We start from the raw sequence: 20,225 nt of genomic DNA, 5'->3' as shown, positions 1-20,225 counted from the left end.
ATAGCTGCTCAAGTAGCTCGGTTGTCCACATTAACGGATTCTTGACATTGATTCATTCCACCAGCAGGACAATTCAAAGTAATGACACAGACAGCGAAATTCTTCTACTACTAGCATCATCTATTCGTGAATATAAACTTGAAACCGCCTGAAACGTGAAATATCTGTCAAAATATTAATTTAATTTCCAATGCTAAATACGTGCTGAATATAATGCTAAATATAATTGGCAGAATAAATTAATAATAATCTATCCATCAGCTTGTGTGTAAGGTTTATATGAAATTGTCCAATATAATTGCCGAAAGAATCAATAAATGACCAATGGATTTTATCGTGCTGCGCTAGCGGACGTTTCTCACATGAGTTCTGAAATTGCTTATGGCAATAACGGCAGAGCAGATATTATGATGGTGAAAGATTGAATTTTTCAGTTTGAGCTGGACGTTCCGAACACCTGGATTCTACCTCTGAATTTCAGAGATAACTCCAGTGGAAAAGAATAAGAATGCAAGCAATTTCAAATATTTTGAAAGAGATTACAAGCACTTGGAATTGAAGAAATACTCAATGCACGCAGATCATATATATATACAGGTACAACACTGCCAATATTGATGTTGAAGTGTAAGTTTGTACTAACAGTCATTAGTTTGAATGTTACAGATAACTTAGTTTGAAGAGGACGTTACTGGTCATCAAAGAGTAATTTCGACAACCAGCTCAATCACTCAGATAACCTCTGACAAAAATCTTTCTAATCCGTCCTTTAGGGGCATATTCGGAAAAGCAAAAAGGCTGGATTATCGAATGTACACGATTATTTACATAAATACATTATTAAAGTATATATTTGCACTAATTATGTAGAATAAATCATCAACGAGAACCAAATTGAAAGGAAAAAAAACATTGGAATATGATTATGCAGCAGTATAATTACGAGGGCTATGAGGAGATTTTTTTTTTTAGACTACGTCCTAAAGACTCCAGTCATGGAGTATAAGACAAGTCATGTTATTACATAATAATTCCAACACTAAGTAGTTCAACCTAGTTTAGGTTTGAAAGGAATTCTTGTACACTATACAAAGCTCTATCAACTAAATATTTTTTCATTTGTTTTTTGAAAATCTTCAAATCATCATTACTTTTCAAGATTTGAGGTAGCTTGTTATAAAATTTCCTACCAATATAATCTGGTTTTTGTTCAAATAACCTACTATTGTGACCCATTATATGATAATCTGCTCTGTTTCGCGTATTATACTCATGAACATCTGAATTCTGGATTGTGCCGAGGGCTGACTAGCTGACTAGGCTATTCGAAATAATTAAAAATCAAATATATTTTCCATTTCCACACAATATAAAAATGAGTATTTACTACAATTATAATGGAATTATTGACCCGAAAGAAGGAACAAATTATCGAGTATCTACTGTATTCATAAAATACAACTAAGTAACTCCCACGTACAGAAATTATGCGTGCAAAAGGTAATGTGCATTTCAGGTAAGAGCAGAAAAACATTGATCAGAGGGAGAGGGGAGAGGGAGAGTGCATAAATATTTGCTTTAAAAAGAGGATTTTGATAGTGACAAATCTACTGCGATTAGACACAGTCTCTAGAAGATTCCATTAATCCTCACTTTGATTCATCTGAAAGTACCAGCGTGGTGAATAATACTCATAGGAATGGAACGATGTCGATAGAAAAAGAACATAAATAGATAAAACGCAGCTTCTCGACTTCCTTCTTGTTGATATGTACGTAAGCCATTCCACGGCTTTCACCAAACATAACCAACCAGTCACCAGTCTTCACTGAGCGTTCAAGTTGAAGTTTCAACCGTGTAAGGTTTTATTTATAATAAAGAATAAACGATAGAGACTATTAACAGAGCTATGCTGAAAATATAGTTAATTGGAGGAAAAAACTGTCGAATACTGAACTTAAAGGGTCAATGCACAGGCTCAGAATTTGAGTAACAGTGATCAGCTCCAGAGAATATAGGCCTACCTAGAAGAGGGCAATGGAAAGAAAGTCTCAATCAATTGCGATAATATTATTTCAATTCCGATCCAGAAGTCGGCATTATTGTCCGAAGCTTATAAAGAGAACGGGATTAAAACATTACTCATTACATGGAATTGCAGAGGAAGAGGATACTTGGAGATAGTTGAATGTATCAAAACAGTTAATGACTAAAAAGAGTGGGAATGTTTCATGCAATCTGCCAAAAGAAGGCCATATTCAATTAATTCGACCTTCCATGATTTGTTCCAACAAGAAAATAAATTGAGTTTCTCACTGAAGAAGCAAAACAAAAGAAGGTTAAGCCTACTAGTGCCATGTGCGCGTAAAGGCGTTTTCGTAACTCAGTACATCACACATGACATCATACATCACCCACTCCCAGGCAAAATTGAATTGCCTCATCTAGCATACTCTCATCCAAATTGTGGTAGATTAAGAGCTGGAATGTATCTATTATAAACTCCTGAATCCTATTGCTCACATTGCTTTATTGATAAAATTAATTTTAAATTTCAGTGAGTTTTGGGTAGAAGCTATTTTTTATGAAGAATCCCTAAATTTTGTAACGCAAAAATCGTCTTTCTATAGTCGTGGATTGACATTAAATTCAATTGTATCCTTTTTAGTTTGAAGTGATGCTGAACTAAATTAATCTGCCAACGTATGGAACGGAGGCTTCATCCTTGCTTCCACTTCACCCACTACACTTATAGTTTTATTTGTTGTGCAAGTGGATAGAGTCTTCTATTCAATTCCCTTGAGCATAATTCCATGTATGAAATAATTTGTACAGAGAACTAATAATAAGAACAAATAATTAAATTTCAATAATTTAGAAATAATGCCCTAGAGAATTCTGTATAAATACTAATACTATACCATCTATGAAGTTTTAATAGTACAATATTCATGTCTTTATAAAATCTGGCATAGAGAATTATGAAGCAATCAATTACATCAATAATTATTCCTAGAAATGATTTTTTTTATTCGAGGGATTTATCCATTCCATGAATGTCTTTCATGGATCCATGAAAATCGTTGTATTAGATGTCGTATTGAAGTATGTATATCATGGACATTTTCATAATTGTTGAGTGAAAATGATTAATCAACTGTGCATATTATTGAAGATGACATGAAAATCTTGTCCTGCTGGTAATAAATACAATTGTCAATATTAATAAAGAAAAGTGGCTATTTACTATGGAGATTGGAGCATGTGTCCTATCAATTTAAGAGAGTGTTGTGATGGGCCATCATCCGGAAGCACGTAACTTAGCAATCAAGCAATCTTCATTCCAACGTCGCATAAGAAGATGCTACATACTAATAAAAGCCAGGTCTGATTGTTTCCCCACACAAATAAGTGAATTCTGAGAGAGTTACTCATCTGCATAAGAATCGTTAGCCATCTAAATCAAGGACACAATCATAGAAACACAAATGTTTTTCTATATCTCAGTAACTAGATAAGAAGGTTAAGCCTACAAATTTACGTAAGTATGAGTCCTTACAGTAGAAAAATTATATTTTTTATGATTACCTCAACTACATAGCCTTGAATACATTCAACACTCTTTCCTAAATGTGACAAATGAATTAAGTTACATCAAAAATAATAAAAAAATCGAGTTACCAAATAACTGAGTACTGACCATAGGCCTACTGAGCTATTTAGGGCCGTTTGCACAGTCAAAGCTTAAACTGAATTTTATAAGCTGGTGGCTTAAACTCAAAATGAAACAAATTATAACAAACGAGACTTGACACGGATTTAATCCAGTTTAAAATGAAATTTAGTTTAAACTGACACTGTGCAAACGGCCCTTAGTCGAAGAAACGTTTTCACTCAAACATAACAGTTACAGTGTATTCTACATATAATTTAAATACAAATGGTAGAAACTTCGTAAGTTACAGGGCTATTTTTCTTATTGTTACAACACATTTATGCATTAAATTGAAAAACACAGTACTGTACATTGAAAAGCAAAAAAAAAAAACTATATAAATATTATTCTAACAATATAATGCGTTAGAGTTATCTAGAAGCATTTAATACAGTAAGCGATTGATATTTAATATTAATATATCAATATTATATTAATATATCAATATATCAATATATTAATATATCAATATATCAATATTAATATATCAATATATATATATATATAATATATATATATATATTATATATATATATATATATATATATATATATATATATATATATATTGATGATTGCTTTTCCACTTATCGGATGTTGAATAAATCTTGTAATGATTGGGCATTATATTCATTGCAGAAGAAAATAACAAAAAAAGATGAATGTTATATATACTCCCAAGGACGTTTTCAACAGTATAATAGTGGAATTAAGTCGGGTAATGAGGCGAACAAATCATTATACGCCATGACCCACCAAAGAAAGCGGAAAGCAATATTTCAGAATTGAATTCCCTAAAATAGGTGGCCTGGCCTACCATTCCATATCTTATCATCAGATCAATTCGTCATCTGCTGTAATGGAAAAGAAAAGAATCGGTCTGTGATCAGAGAAGACAATCCATTGTTATAATTATTGTTGTAGTCTATCTATTGATGAACAATGGGAATAGAGTTGTGATTGGAGCAGGAAGACCTGAGTTGGGAAAATGCTTCTGGTTATCCTTGAGTTCAGACATATTATGCAGGAATTATAAAAAACATTTTCTTTCTACGACCTGTATGAAGATCATAATAGGCCAGTGGTTCCTAAACTTTTTAGTCCAATAATCAAACTCACAGGTATAAATTATGTCCAATGGAAAACTCAAATTTTTATTAAGAGCCGTGTAAACGTTCAATATGACTTCGATTTGTCAAATGACACACATAAAGTATGGCACCATACCCGAGATTTTCCAAACATTAATAGGTTTGTCTTCAGTAATTTTTATGAGTCTCAAGTCAGCTTCTTAATTGAGCTCAATTTAGTATATTTTGGTCAGGAGTACGTGTAGGCCATGCATGCCCTGTCATTGAGGCCCTCAAGTTAATTGACAGGGAGAGTGAAAACGTTAAGTGATTGGCGGCCAATGATTTTCATTAAGACAATTTTGTTCTAATTCCATTTACAAAACATCGGTCTAGATGAAAATTGCTTGAAAGTGACCCAATGAAAAGCTCTAGCCACCAGTAACTTGCCATCTCTTCTTTCTCTGACTTAGCCGCTTAACAGCCAATTCAAACGAGTTCAACCAATACTAGCGGATTGCAGTATTGGTTGCAATACTGGGGCCCGTTGCACAAAAGCCGATTAAAATAAAACCGGGCCTTAGTATTTGCACAGTGGTGCCAACAAACAAAACCGTTTCAGATGATTTTCCATTTGACATTGTTATGATTTGAATGTAACAGCCATTTTAAAGAGCAATCCGGATCTTCATTGATAAACACCCTATATTTCCCTTGCATGAAATAGTATATTTCGCACCTAGAGCTGAAAATGAGATTTTTCCGGCTCAAAATCGGTTTTCAAGTCTGAGGCCGTAGGCCGAGGACTAGAAAAGATTGAGAGCTGGAAAAACATTTTTGCCTGTGGTGCAAACAATATTTTTCGCCACACTACAGGTATTGCTGACAAAATAAATGAAGAATACAAAATAAATAATACTCGTTATCGTACCTATCTCTTGATTTTAGTGGTAGAAGATTTGCAGTCAGGATTTCAGATTCTTTTAAAATTTCACTTGGAATATCACTGGTGTCGTCATCTTCAAGCATTTTTGAAAATTCGGAATGCGCTAATCAATAGTAAATAATTGAATAAAAATGGTTGCGAAGCGAATGCTGAATTAGTTTGATTCGAAATTCGAACTGAAATAATGGAGACTTCTGATGAAGAAAGTTGACACTCGCCTGATCTAGCGGATGACTTATTAACTACAGACTTCCATGTTTCTTATGTCAGACGAGAGTCGTCTGCAAACAAGGTCTTTCAGATCTATGTAGGGACTAGAAAACAGCTGCTTTCTGTGCAGTGTGGCGAAAAGTACTTATTGTAATATTTTATTCATGTGTACACACGATAGGACTACAATAAGATTAATTTTAGAGAATATTTCTTTAGCATTGAGAAAAATTTATCATTATTATTCTACTATCTCAAAAAATAAGTTTCAATTCCCACACGTGAATGAAATATTGTATAACTTGGGATGTGATAATTTTATAATATGAACTATGTTATCTTTTCATGATCTATAAACCTGGAGAAATTTATTTAAATCTGTTTTATATGAAATACGATACCTTTCCATGATTTACTAACCTGGAAAAAATCTATTTAGATGTGTTTTATACGAAATGCGATACCTTATCATGATTTATCAACCTGGAAAAAATAATTTAGATCATTTATCAACCTGGAAAAATTAATTTAGATCATTCAGATATCATGAGAAATTCAAAATGTTGGAAAATTTAAAATGTCAGTCACAAATGAATATTCAAACATGGCAGTATAGTATCATGCGGAACTATAGTAACATGTAGCCTACGGTACACTTCGAAAGCTTCAATTATGTTTCAGTGGAAGCATAGTCCTCTCCTCTTCTATTTTCATACAAGAGAGAATCTAGGAAAAATTGTGAACAGAAAGTGAAGAATTGACAATGATAAACTGCTGCTGAACAGCTGGAATAAAACCTTTACATAACTCGGTAAGTTGTGGTGAAATGGTCGAATAGTAAATGAATTTTCATCAATGAAATGCTTTTCGTAAGTTTGGGGCTCTAGAGTATTACACAAGGATAATTAATTTCGAAGTCGCTAACGTAATGGAACCAATGCTATGACACAGCAGTAAATTATTGGAATAGATACAAATGAGAGGAGGAAATTGAAAAAGACTGTCTTACTCAAAAGGGTGAGGAAGAGACTGTGAGAGAGTATATTGAGAGACGGTGAGATGTTTGCTTCAGCCTCATCGTGTATGACACACGTTCTATACGTAGTTGTTAAATCACTTCAAGGACCAGACAAAGATAGTAATAAATAATGAACCAACAATGGCATTCATGACGACTTTTTACTTGAAACAAGCGATTACAACAGAGCAGTGTTCATTGCGACACAGAAGAATATTTGAAGAGTTATGACGTTTTGTAGTAAATGTAAAAGTAAATGAACATGATGGATTTCGATATGCGCACCCTATCAGTAGTCATCCACTGCACGACACGGAACTGCACAATTGAATGTACAGTAGTTTTAGAAACTTGAATTAATAGGCGTACTGATTATTTCTATCATTGGGATTATCAGTGGGATCCCACTGCCTTATGCCCTTATCTGTATAGATAGCAAATATCTATGCCATTGTCGAACTGGCTAAAATAGACTGATTGCCAAGAAAAAAGAATCTAAATGATAATTGTTGATAGTTCGATACTTTTCCACTCTTAATTATATATATTTTTAAATATCCATATAATCGGTTAACTATTTTTTTGAAATATTATTCTAGACGTTTTAGAAATCAGGAAGAACACAATACAGCTCTGATGCCTGTGTTAATGTTCAAGTGCCGCATTTATCACGACGAATAACTTTCCAGGTGACGAAATATGAACGAGAATACAATTACTTCAACGATGTTAATTTGTTTCTTGCATTGAAATCAGGACACGTTTCGAAATTAAGTTAGGCGGAAATATCTTCCAACGTCACGGAGAACAGACGCGAACAAGGAAAGCGGGCGGCAATGCAAATACCAGTTATTATTGGCATAGAGCAAGCATAATTTTCATCTCTTTATGTTGAAGATTAATTTCAATAGACTAGAATGACATCTGTCATTAAGAAACAAATTGTTTTACCCAGTTCAGCGACAAACATTATCAGTAAATAAACTCAGTCAATTATGAATTATTGTTAGGGTTGTTGAATTTTATGCGAATGATTGCAAAATACTAAACTTCATGGATTTAATACATGGAAAGCTACATGAATAAATTGAATGTGAAAATATCTTGCACTATACACTTGCACGGGGCTTCAACATTGAGTTGTTGCAGAAAAACAAATATAATATTTCAGAGCTATATAGATTATGTATAGAATGCGTCTAAATACCATACTGTACAAGTATAACACTGTAATTTGATTTGTTATCAGCATCGGCAGGATAAGAGCGCTTTACAAATTGGGAAGTCAGCTAGGAGTGACTACATCTTGAGCTGCGGTATCAAACTGTAGCACATACTTGGCCTCTGATAAATACATAAATGGATCGAATCCTTTTTTTGTGGAATATTTACGAACTATGTGAGTTTATTTCTAGCACTAGGCTTCATAGTGGATATACGATAATGGATTGTTGGAGCAAAAATTTTCAATTTAAGTGCGATCGAAATTTCATGTTCTCCCATAATTATTACAATCAATCATTTCCACCATTAAAAGATAAATAAATTTTCTATGTCCAGATCTGTGAATCGTGATTAGCCTACTCACCGAGAATTGAGCCTGAAACATACAGATATGACTCAAACATCCATGGATGATTCAAACATCCAACAAAGGCACTACGGTGTTCATTTTCAACTAAAAGATCATTAATGTTTGGAAACAACAGAAACAAAAATTCTTGGGATAAATTGAGGAGAGAAATTATATTATCCTTCAACATGTCACTGAAATAAAATTTGTGAACTTCAGATAATTTTATTACTTACACATTAAATCAATTAAATTAGTACCTAAATTGTATCATTTAAATATCTCACAGTATGTATTCAAAACAAATTTATATTGACCCGGTTAGATGTGGAAATGTGCAAGATTTTAAAAATGGTTACCCATTTAATTGGGAAGTTTCAAGACTGGATTAAGTTATGAAGATCTTTTTACCATCGGTAACCCACAATAACCAGTAGGATCTACGGATAACTCACTTGATTTTCGCTATTTAATTTTTTGGTGGAAATCAAATTTCTATTATAAAAGAACTAAAGTTATATTTTATAACTAGTCGTGTCGGAAATAAAATAAAATAAGGATGCTAATGATTATTTGTATTTAAAGTTTCAAGTGGCCCTTTAAAAATATTGAAAGTTTCTATTATGAAATTTGATTTATCTAAAATCTTGCTTCGTGAGAAATACTTTCAAGTGCCATATTATAGCTCATACCTTTTATTTTTACTGTAATAATTAATGCCATAGAATTTGAGGGACAGATATTTTGTGTGTTTGGGGGAGCTATCATTTTATTTACTCGAGGCATATAATATGACAACAGAAAATGAGTTGGGCAATGAAGTATGTATAATTTGATATAGCAGTGGCACACACATTTTTAAACAAAACTCAATTTTATTTCTCCTACAAGTATGAACCTAAATGTTGCCATAATAATAATTAGAGAGGAAAATTTTTAAATTGATTAAATTGTGTTCAAAAACAGCACCTGTAAAATGGCATCTGTTTTAACAATACTTGTGGACAGATGGAAATTACTGAGATACGGTATTGAATTTATTCAAATGCTAATTAATTAATAATTAACTCCTGTGGACGCTGTGCGAAGTTGATGACGGAGTGCAAAGAGATAACCTTGCCTTATCTGTTTTCTTGAAGAAACGTTGATGGATCAAGATTGGGGGTTTCTGCTTATTATTGCTGTTTTTGTAGCAATGGCAAAAAATAATTCACTGTTTCGTGTGGCCCTAGTCGCAACTTTATTATTTAGGCGATCATTACCTTTTTCAAGAAAACGTTACTGACCATTCAGATCTTTATCATAAGACATGATAAAGAACATATCATTCTCTATACTGCATGATACCAACATGTCATAGATAGAAGAGAAGCTATGGCTTTTCTAAGAAGACAGACCTTCCCTGAACGCCTCATTTCGTTGCATGGAGAGTGGAGAGATTTCATCGGTCTCCGGGCTTGTCATCTTGTGATTATTTTTTCCTCCACCTACTGTCTAAAGTACTTACTTTACTCCCTGAAACCTAATACTAAAGTGTCACTTTTTCGCTCTCGGTAGTAAAAGACAGAAAAACTCCCTAGGGAGTAAAAGTGACTCCATTTAAATAACATGGGGAGCATCTCTATTTTGGAACTTACATTGTAATAGGTTAGAAGGTCTAAGCTCAGATGAGAAAGCATAATAGAGGTGTCTGTCATTGAGTCAACTGAATTCAATACCACAACCAGAAATTTGATTAACTCATGAAATATATGTTTGTATGATAATTATTATATTCTTAATATTAGTAGACGATAAAAATTTATACAATTTTAAAAATATTTTATTCTATTAAAAATACCAGCCAACAAATATTTTTGATCTGCAATTCAAATCTGAACCGCGTGATCTGGAGTCAGCCATTTTTGGTAGCTGCTCAGCTGATATAATTGTTACAACTTTTGCCGATAGATAGCGCAATCGGCAGTGCCAATCAGACGACCGGTTTTTAGGTTTTAGATTTAGGTTATGTTGTTAGGAATCATTGTCACCAATACGTAAGTTATTAGAATGATTTTATTTACAGTTTCTATAAAAAAATGTAGATGGAGGAAAAATGTTGTGTACACCACGAGCGAAAAATACTTTTTCTCCCTCAGGAAAATTGCTGCCCTCGGCTTCACCTCGGGCTTCAAACTTTTTCCCACAGGGAGAAAAAGTCGTACTTTTCACTCTAGATATACAAATAACTATTTATGGGCTATCTAGAAGCATCTGCATACATAAAAAACGTACACTTGAAGCACTGAGTGACATAATAAAACAAAAAATTCGAGCTGTACCACGTGCAATGCTCCAGAAGAGCATGGACAACTTTTCACAATATCTACAGCTACAGGAGTGAATAAACAAAAAAGGGCGTTATTTTCAATATGATGTAATTCATACAGTGTACGTAATAGAATTTACAATAGTATGATTTAATTCCTTATTATTGAAATTACAATATTAAATGTACACAATTGATTTTATCAGTCTTGTTAAAAAATGAGTGTGTAACTGCTATTTCAAATTATCCATACTTCATTGCACAACTCTGTCCAATATTAGATGCATTCTTGATTATTTTTTATGTTTTATCGTAGAATCTGAGAGTAGCTCAAAGTCAAGGTTGACCCTCATAATCATGATTATGCGAAATAGGCTATAATAGGTACCGTACTGTACCTGTTATTTTATTATTAAGAGTTTAATTAATAAATTGAGATGACTCATTGACTGTGCTTTGGTTAAACTGGTAATACAGAAAATGAGTTACGTTAGTTAAAAGCAGAATATTAAAAAGTACTCAGCATATATCAATTTATGGATTAAATTATTGAAGTACTGGTAGGCCTACCTACTAATGTATTGTTATTTGTTTTCAAGTGAACATTTTCATGGCATTACCACCTTACAGTGAGAGAGTAGTTCCCACTTCTTTCTGGATGCATTCTGAACTAAAATGTACCGTAAAGTTATAGCCTACCGAAAATAACATTTTTTAAACAGGATGCCCATATGACTCTTCTCATTTCTTTCATTCATTAAAAAAACATCAAACGATGTTTTTAAATAGCCTAGTGTTCATAAAACTTTTTACATTTCTTCAATAGACTTAGTGATTTGCTATGATAAATGAAACTATGTGTCTTGAATTTTTTAAATTGCTGTTGAAAGCAATAGAAGGTTCTCTTTCATGTCTTGTTTGATATTTTAGCACAAAATTATTTTTCTATAATTCTACAGAGCACATAGGTAGGCTAATCCTTCCATTTAATGAAGATATACTGGCCTTAGAAATAGAACAATTTCAAGCTTCCTTCTCGGCACCTCTGAATTTAGATAGAACATCAATAGCTGATAGTTGTAATGTAAATAATTTAAAGAGAAGCTAGAGGTTGTTTACTTAAAAACCTTCAAAGCATTTACTCTTGAAATTAAAAGATTGAAGTATGCCTAAGATCAAGTATTAATATTTTCAATGTAGTTCAAATGCAATCTAAAAAAGACATTGAACATCTTCAAGGTACGGTACTCAACATTTATTACCTTGAGCATCCAGCCAAACCTTATACACTAAAGATGGGGCCCTGTTCCTTAAAACGCGTCCGTCCGAAATTTACAAAAGATCTGTAAGTACTGTTGTGAGAATGAAAATTTAACAAAATCAAATTATTGTCCTTGCCGGAGACTGACGAATTGATCAATGAAGCTTAAAATAAATATTATGTAATTATTAGAAGAGTATACAATTCCTAGTTCAATTGAGCGAAGAAGATGAACATGAACTTGGTCTGAAGAAGACATGTGTTGAAAACTACACACAGTTTAAAAACTATGGGGTCTAGGTAAAATGAGCCATGATATAAGGTAAAGTAGGCTAGTAGGTATTATTTACCAAACAGTTGCTGAGTGGCGGGTGCTGAATATTGGAGGAAAGACGGTCAGCCTATGCCATTCTCTATCTCGACATCTGCGCAGGACATTGTGCAGGAAGCACAAGTTTCATCGATGCTTGTCTGATCACTTTTGCGTTGATTGTCCGAAATGAAAAGGCCGCACATTGTCGCCGAAGATCATTGTAACACACACTTTCTGCACTGCCGACTAGAAGACAGCTCTCAACTACAGAATAACGGGACCAACGACGTTCGTCTGCATTATCATTAGCATTACACTGTGTTGTTTGCAGATTACGGTACAGATTGATTCGATACCTATATAAAATTTAAACACTTACTAAATACTTAAAATCATGTAACATTTTCAAATTTCAACGACGTAGTTGAGAGAAACAACTAACAACAATGCTACTAACCTATCAATGCAGTGAGGCTCAAGACGAACCAAGAAAACATTGAAAGGAACTAAGCTAATCTGGTGACTGGCTGCTGGCTGGCCATGGCGAGGCCAAAGTCAAGACAAGACAACTCCTCCACCTCCTCCTTCATCATCCTCCGCACCGCGCTTCCAACCCCTCCAAACAAATCAGTAGGACTGGCTCCTACTTGCATCTTCAACAATGTCTTGGCTGGCCCGTGTGCGTGTGTGAATGCCACCAGTTGAAGCCGTGTGAGTGTGAGTCGTCACTCTTCAGCTCAGTCAGCAGGCTATCAATACAGAAAGGTTCCAGACTTCCAGTCAATATAGGTAGGACATGAAAACTGTGTGCGCTTGCAAAATATATTGTAATTCTTACTTTTAAATAATATGTTGTACATCATCAGAGAAGTCCAGAACCAGCATGCTAATTCCCTTCCCCTTGTGCTAAGTACAGATACCCAAAAACTTCGAATCCAGTTCCTATTCCAGTTTTTACTTTTTATCCATTTCAACCAAATAGCCTACAGCCAACGCACATATAAAATAAATCTTATCTTTTCTTGAGCTATTAAAATGTTGGGTGCAATGAAATCATTCACATGTCTCTCGTACATCATCTTCAATCATCTTCGTTGATTACTGAATTACAATAATTTTTCAAAAATGAGTTAACTTATCATAAATTTTAGTTTTCAATCAACAGTATATCATCCGATTGTTACAATTTAAATGCTATAAACAGAATCCTTATGGGGCTTATTTTGTTTTTTACAGCCTTAGACCGAGTAGACTCAAATAGATAATGAGATACACCTTACAATTTTGATAACAAATTTCCTTACTCTCAAAAACTCAAGTTTTTAACTTTAACCATTTTAACCATCATTATTTAGGTTTTTGTGGCTCTAGGAGGGGAGGCGTGCGTGGGGGCCATTTCTTTAGAAATTTTTGGAATGATAAATTATAATTTTTCAAAAACGTGTTGAATTTTCGGAAACCCTAATATTTTGTATCGTAAGTTAACCAGTTAATCTTCCGATTGTTACCAGTAATTCAAAAAACCCTCTGAAGGAAATTGCACTCTTATTTACAATATTTATCTTTTTGTATTAGGTCTTTCTTTCAAGGTCTAAAAGTTTAGCTATTTTTTAATTTCTAAACGTTTTCAGCTTATCTTCTAATAAAATTTTTTCAAGCCAAGTACTGTAGGCCTACACGCTAGAAGACATTTTGCACGATTTTAGTCTCAAAAACATGCCGCGTTTACACCGGAGTTGGCAACAAAAAATTGCCAACTTCGATTGCAGACGCTAGTTGCCGATGGAAGTCTGCAACTTGTACTTGCAACCTGGGCACATAGTTTGTTTTTAGGTCTGCAACCTGCAACTTGCAACTAAACTTTACAGTATGTAGAAAATCAGACAGTATGTAGAATGTAGAGTGCTGAAGAGGTTGTTCTTGCTGCGGCAATTTTTTATACATTTACATTTTTTATTAAAATGTAAAAAACCGAGAAGATACTGGGTTCGACCTTCATTGCAGGCAAGAGCAAAGTATAGCGGCAGCGATCTTTTAAATGATTTGAATCGAGATGATACAGATCCTTTGACGGGAGAATTGAGATGCGATGGCAGTGTAAAAAACTTTTTAAGAATGTCAAGTGACGATTTTGAAAGTTTAATTATTGGTATTGGACACATAATTAGTAAACAGGATACTAACTACAGGAAAGAAATTCCAGTGCGAGAAATATTGGCTATTACATTGCGCTTTTTGGCGAGTGGCGACTCTTATACTAGTCTCAGTTATTTCTAGTTTCCAAAAGTGCGATATCTATTTTAGTGCCAGAGTTTTGTGAGGCTGTTATAGGTTTCCTGAAGGATAACATACAGGTGAGCAAAGAAAGAAAATCACTAAATATTGTTATTTTTAGATACCTTTTATTTGTTTACGTTGTGCACTGAGTTAATAAATCTAGACAAAAAAAGTTGCAACCTGGTAGTGACTTGTTAATAAAATATGAACACAAAGTTAAGTTAATGTTTCAAAGTAACACAATTCATAAAATTAGAAATAAATGTATACATCAGAAAAACTCCAAATCAAACAAAGAAACTCTATAGCTTACATTATAGCTTAGTTAATGTATTGGCATCTTCATCACCCTCAGGCTCCAGAACCACTTTTTCCCTTCTTATTAATTCGTTGGAATGTTGTAATCAAATTCCTCATTTTAGACTGGACTTCAAGTTTGTTTACTTTTATTTCCTGGGGAAATTTCATTCCAAGCATAATTTTTAAAATTTTTGTTTTTAAAATCCGAAAGGGTGTGGTTCTACAAGACAGGCTTCTCTCTAAACAACTCTATCAAAGTAATGACCTGATCATTTGTCCACTCCACTTCACTTGAAAGATTTTCCATTGCACTAGCACAAACAACAACCATACACAAAACACAACAACTCACGACGACTAGCCTGCTTGAACTGAGGAACTGACGCAGCGCGACCACGTGGAGCCAACAGGCGGGAGGGGTAGCGGGGTAGTTGCAGACTCAAGTTGCAGCTCAAGTTAGCGCTGCAACTCGCATTGCCGACCGGGGTTGGCAACCGCCTTTGATCTTTACCGACTCCGGTCGGAAAACCAAATTTCGGTTGCCAACTCGCAAAATCGGTCTCCAACTACGGTTGGCAATGCGAGTTGCAGTTGTTTTAATGCGTGCAACTCAAAATTGCCGATAAATGTCGGCAATCATTGGTTGCCAACTCCGGTGTAAACGCGGCTTTTAGGTTGTCTACGAGACATGTGGACGAATATTGCAGACCTATGGCCTCCTAGCAGATATGGTAGACATCATGCAACGTTGGAAATTCTTATGAAAAATTCTTTGTATCCTAAACCTGTAAATCAAAGTGTGGACGTTAGACAAGAAGATACATCATGGTGTATAAAATCACTTTCCTTATAAGGGCTACTTGATTCAAATAAAAACAATATAAAAAACTTTTAGTACTCTTTTATTAAAAACTTTAAAATATTTCAACAACTAGTTTCCACCAAAGGTCATTTTCAAGTAAACTTGAGTACTAAAAGTTTTTATATTGTTTTTATCATGGTGTATCTATATAGACGGCTTATAGACTGTGTCTCAATATAATAGACCGTCTAGAGACCTCCATAGACATTTCATGCAACTTTGTCTCCTAGTGAGTAGAAAGGCCTCTCTCATTGGCTTAGTTGTCTTCGTGCAAGAATTTACGTTGAAAATAAAACGACATATTTCCACTTCTACCACTAATTTCCCGGTACCTACATATTTTGAAATATCTCATTTAAGGTTTTCGATATCATTTTACAAGAAAATTACTTGTTTTTTGCACTTAATTTTGTCTTTTCTGATTGGCATATAATACGTTGAAGCGACACCAAATAAGGAAGAACGTGAGTTGGTATGAATAGGATCCAAAGCTGTGCGTGCACTAGGTCGGTGGGGCGATGCGGCGCGGAGAATGTCCGACCTGGAATTAAATACATGTGATCAAGTGTACCCCCGTGCATTAGGAGCGCGACGCGGAGTGCAGCTCGAAAAGTCTCTGGACTTTTTGGGGTCGGAACGACGTCGCGCCGCGCTCCTAGTGCACGGAGGTCATGTCGGAATAATTCCGACCTCGGGTAACTTCGTGAGGGCTCGGTTGTTTCCGAGATCTGCTTCTTTCGAACATAACCAGGCTACAGTTTTGTGTTGTGAATAAATTGAATAAATAAATAAATAAATAAATAGAAAAGTTACTAGTTATTGAACGAGCGTTATCGAGTTCGCACTTTCAACTTACCGAAGGCCAAAAGTCGTTGTCCGTCTGTTTGTTTGTTCTACAATAACTTCAGAAAGGATTGATCAATCAGCTTCAAATTTTGAGCATGTATTCTTCGAACAGGACAAGTTCGTTGGACAACAAAATTGACACACTCCTTCGTCCTTTTTCAGGATATGATAACAACATTGAAAGTGCATGAGAAAAAATTGTTATAATTTATCATATACTCATCTGAAGAGTTTTATTTCATGCAATAAATTATAGGCCTACTACAGTTTTCCATTCATTCATTCATTCATTCATAACATCAGCTGAGGCAATTTAAGAGCTATCACACGCTTTGACACATGATTTCAGCTGGTTGATAATATGCAACATAATATTCACAACTTTTACATCTACAAAATGATATGGCTTGATATATCAATGTGCGGTCTCTGTCATTTATTTTTTTTTTGAAACCCTGTATCGAAAAAATGTATAATGAATTTGGATTCATATAAGCATATTTAAGATGTTGAAGCAACAGAGTAAGTTAATATTTGAAGAGTAATTTTATTTTCAAATTAGAACTCCAACTCCAACAACTATGTCTTAATTCAAATCGCAATTGACAAGTCTACGTCACGACTAACTAGTCCAAAACGGCGCCACGCCGCGTCGCGCCGCCCCACCGACCTAGTGCACAGGCCTTCCATTTTCCTCTCTCCTGTGCGCCGAGTGGTGTCGCGCCGCCCCACCGACCTAGTGCACGCGCAGCTTTAGATCCTACACATACCAACTTACGTTCTTCCTTATTTGATGTTGCTTCAAGGTATATTATATGCCAATCAGAAAAGACAATCAGAAAAATCCTCCTCTCACTCGCACGAGCCTAGAACAGAGAGAGAAACGCATGCTATATAAACAGATGTAATGTGAGCAAAATTATCATTTACATCAGAGTCACATTCGAGTGTACTACATTGTAATAGAACTACATAATTTTTATTATTTGTCATGAATTTTCACAATGAATAGATAAATTGCTGACGACGGTGAAAATTCATGACAAGTAAAATTATGAAAAAAATGAGAGGCTCAGTCAGTCGGTTACGAGGACGGGACCTGGAGCTATCTACTGCAGATAATCGGGCCCGGCTCTACCCTTCTTTTCCGAGACACCATTTTCCTGGTTCAGTGAGTTCAGTGAGCTAATATTATCAATTTTATTATTATATATTATTCATCTTTTTTATTGAAGGCAAATCCTGTAATTATTCTATTGTTTGTTTAAAAAGTTTTCTCAATATTATTTTTATTTAAGTTTCCAGTTTCATTTTGAGTTACAATTAGATTAAATCGATTACTTAGTTCTCCAAAATATAACTGTTTTGTTTATTATTTTAAAATATAGTTCCTTTCTCATGAGTTATAGAGTTAGATCAATTTAACCTCTCGCAAGCCAAGCGATTCCCCTATTATAAATTGTTACCATAATGTCTAGGGTTGTTCTCACAACCTTATAAAACCATCACAATACCATACATAATATAACCCCAATATATTCCTAATTTAAATACCCCATTACATGGTGTTAGGCGTCGTTCTCATGAGAAAGAGTTTATTAATTGACAAGATTAGCCTTCAAATTATCTATTGACATTTTCATTTCAGGTCATTATCATAATTATTATATTCTGTGTTTGATCTCGTATAATTATGTCCTCTATTCTCTCAACGTACAGGGTAAATATGATAATTGTTATTATTGTTATATTGAGATGAGTAGCTCTAGTTCTAGTGACTCTGAACAATCACCTAGTGAATTCGAGGTTTCATTATTACGTTTACCTACTGATTTAAAAGTAAAATCTCTGGATAAATCAGAATTATTAGAGCTAGGCAAACAGTTAGGTATTCACATCCCTCAATCTGTTAATATTGAATACTTGAGATTCGCTGTTGACTTGGCAAAAAAAGTTTGTATTTATGTGGACCACGATTCAGGAGCTAGAGATGCTCTAAGTCGATTACTTAAGTTAGGGTCCCTGTCTCAACGCGATCGTATTATCTTCCCTATGTTAGCCGATTTCGAGCGAATAGTAGGCAAGCTAGGCAGAAATCAAGAACACATCTACGACACAGTAGCTCCCGATAACTTAGCAAATATCCTAATTCCAGAAAATAATATGGCAGGGAATGATAAAAGACCCTTTGCGAAACCCGAAAGCTATGGGGGTACAAAGAGTGAAGACTTCAACGAGTGGTTGAAAACCTTCAATAGGGCAGCAAAAATAAATAAGTGGGATGAGGATGATAAAATCTTGTATTTACCCCTCTACCTCAAGAAAACAGCATTGGCAATTTTCGACATATTTTCGGATAAAAATGAAAACGCGACATTTCTTGATGCAGTAGGCCACTTAAAAAGTAAACTTGTAGACCCTGTTCATGAAGAGACAACCAGACAAAAACTCGAAAACAGAAACAAATTACCAACAGAAACATACACAGAATACACAGCAGATATAATAAAACTTTGTCACATTCTTGAGCCTCAAATGTCAGAGAAAAGAATAGTAGGATATGTTTTGAGAGGCTTAGACGTAGGAGCATTGCAACATGTTGCTTTCATGGACAATGCATCAGTTGAAGATTTAGAGAAAAATCTCGCCAAATATGAAGATCTCGCTTCCTTCTAGACAAAAAGTTAGGAATGCATAATGCTTCAATCGAACAGCCTGTCCAAAAAATAAATGTAGTAGATACTTTAGAGAAGAAATTGAACGATCTGAGTATTGTGGTGAAAAATTTGAGTAGAAATGTAGGTCAATCACAAAATCCCAATCCTAATAGACAGTTTGGGAATAGGAGCGGAAACTTTTCCCCACACGAAACAAATCAGAACAACTTCCAAAGACAACCTTATTCAAACAATAATAATTACAATGATCGCGACAGAAACACACAATCACATAATCATAATCCTAATAGACAGTTTGGAAATAGGAGCGGAAACGTCTTCCCACACGAAACAAATCAGAACAATTTCCAAAGACAACCTTATACAAACAATAATTACACACAATCAACATCAGTCAATTACAGGACACCAATCAACCCTAATAGGACTAGATTCTGTACATACTGTAAGAGGAATAATCACTGGAAAGACGATTGTTTTTTCTTATCAAAAAACTCGAATACAGGATCCCGAGCCTAGACGAATCGGATATGAACTTGGGATCCGGATTTGAAAAACAAAGCGCTGAATTTCCATTTGATAATTATTCTCCAAATTCAATTGATAAAGAAGAAATCACATGTAATATAATATCTTCTGTATCAGTAGATGCATAATGCCGGTTTTGGGACGTTTTTTTGCGACTTTTCCCCCCCTCCCACCTCCCCCCGCACCCATCCTACCTCCCCCCTTCCCCCCGCACCCATCCTACCTTCCCGCACCTTCTGCCGCACCTCCCCCGCCCCCTTAGAAGAACCTCTCTCTCTCTCTCTCTCTCTCACACATCTCTCTCTCTTGTCATGCTCTAGT

General features: G+C 34.7%; 2 protein-coding genes across 5 annotated transcripts in view; one reads left to right on the top strand and one right to left on the bottom strand.

The window, feature by feature from the left end:
* LOC111060931 overlaps window positions 1-13,007 on the bottom strand; it is a 29,821-nt gene extending 16,814 nt beyond the window's left edge. The window contains exons 1-2 of one of the 3 annotated variants that reach the window (XM_039441627.1): window positions 12,451-13,007; window positions 6,361-6,423 (exon numbers count right to left, since the gene is read on the bottom strand). The gene's annotated coding sequence lies outside the window, so the exon portion shown is untranslated. Of the gene's footprint in view, window positions 1-6,360; window positions 6,424-6,949; window positions 7,293-12,450 lie in introns of those variants that run through there. The other 2 variants (XM_039441628.1, XM_022348622.2) reach the window with 2 other exon arrangements.
* An 85-nt stretch (window positions 13,008-13,092) lies between these two features.
* The window catches only part of LOC111055345, a 63,435-nt gene continuing 56,302 nt past the window's right edge, over window positions 13,093-20,225 (top strand). Inside the window, exon 1 of one of the 2 annotated variants that reach the window (XM_039441630.1) lies at window positions 13,093-13,202. The gene's annotated coding sequence lies outside the window, so the exon portion shown is untranslated. The remainder of the gene's footprint in view (window positions 13,203-20,225) is intronic. The other variant, XM_039441629.1, reaches the window with a different exon arrangement.

This window comes from Nilaparvata lugens, chromosome X (assembly GCF_014356525.2).
Source record: "Nilaparvata lugens isolate BPH chromosome X, ASM1435652v1, whole genome shotgun sequence".
Classification (NCBI taxonomy): domain Eukaryota; kingdom Metazoa; phylum Arthropoda; class Insecta; order Hemiptera; family Delphacidae; genus Nilaparvata; species Nilaparvata lugens.
Note: the sequence above shows the minus strand (reverse complement) of the source record. Positions and strands in the feature narration are given on the sequence as shown.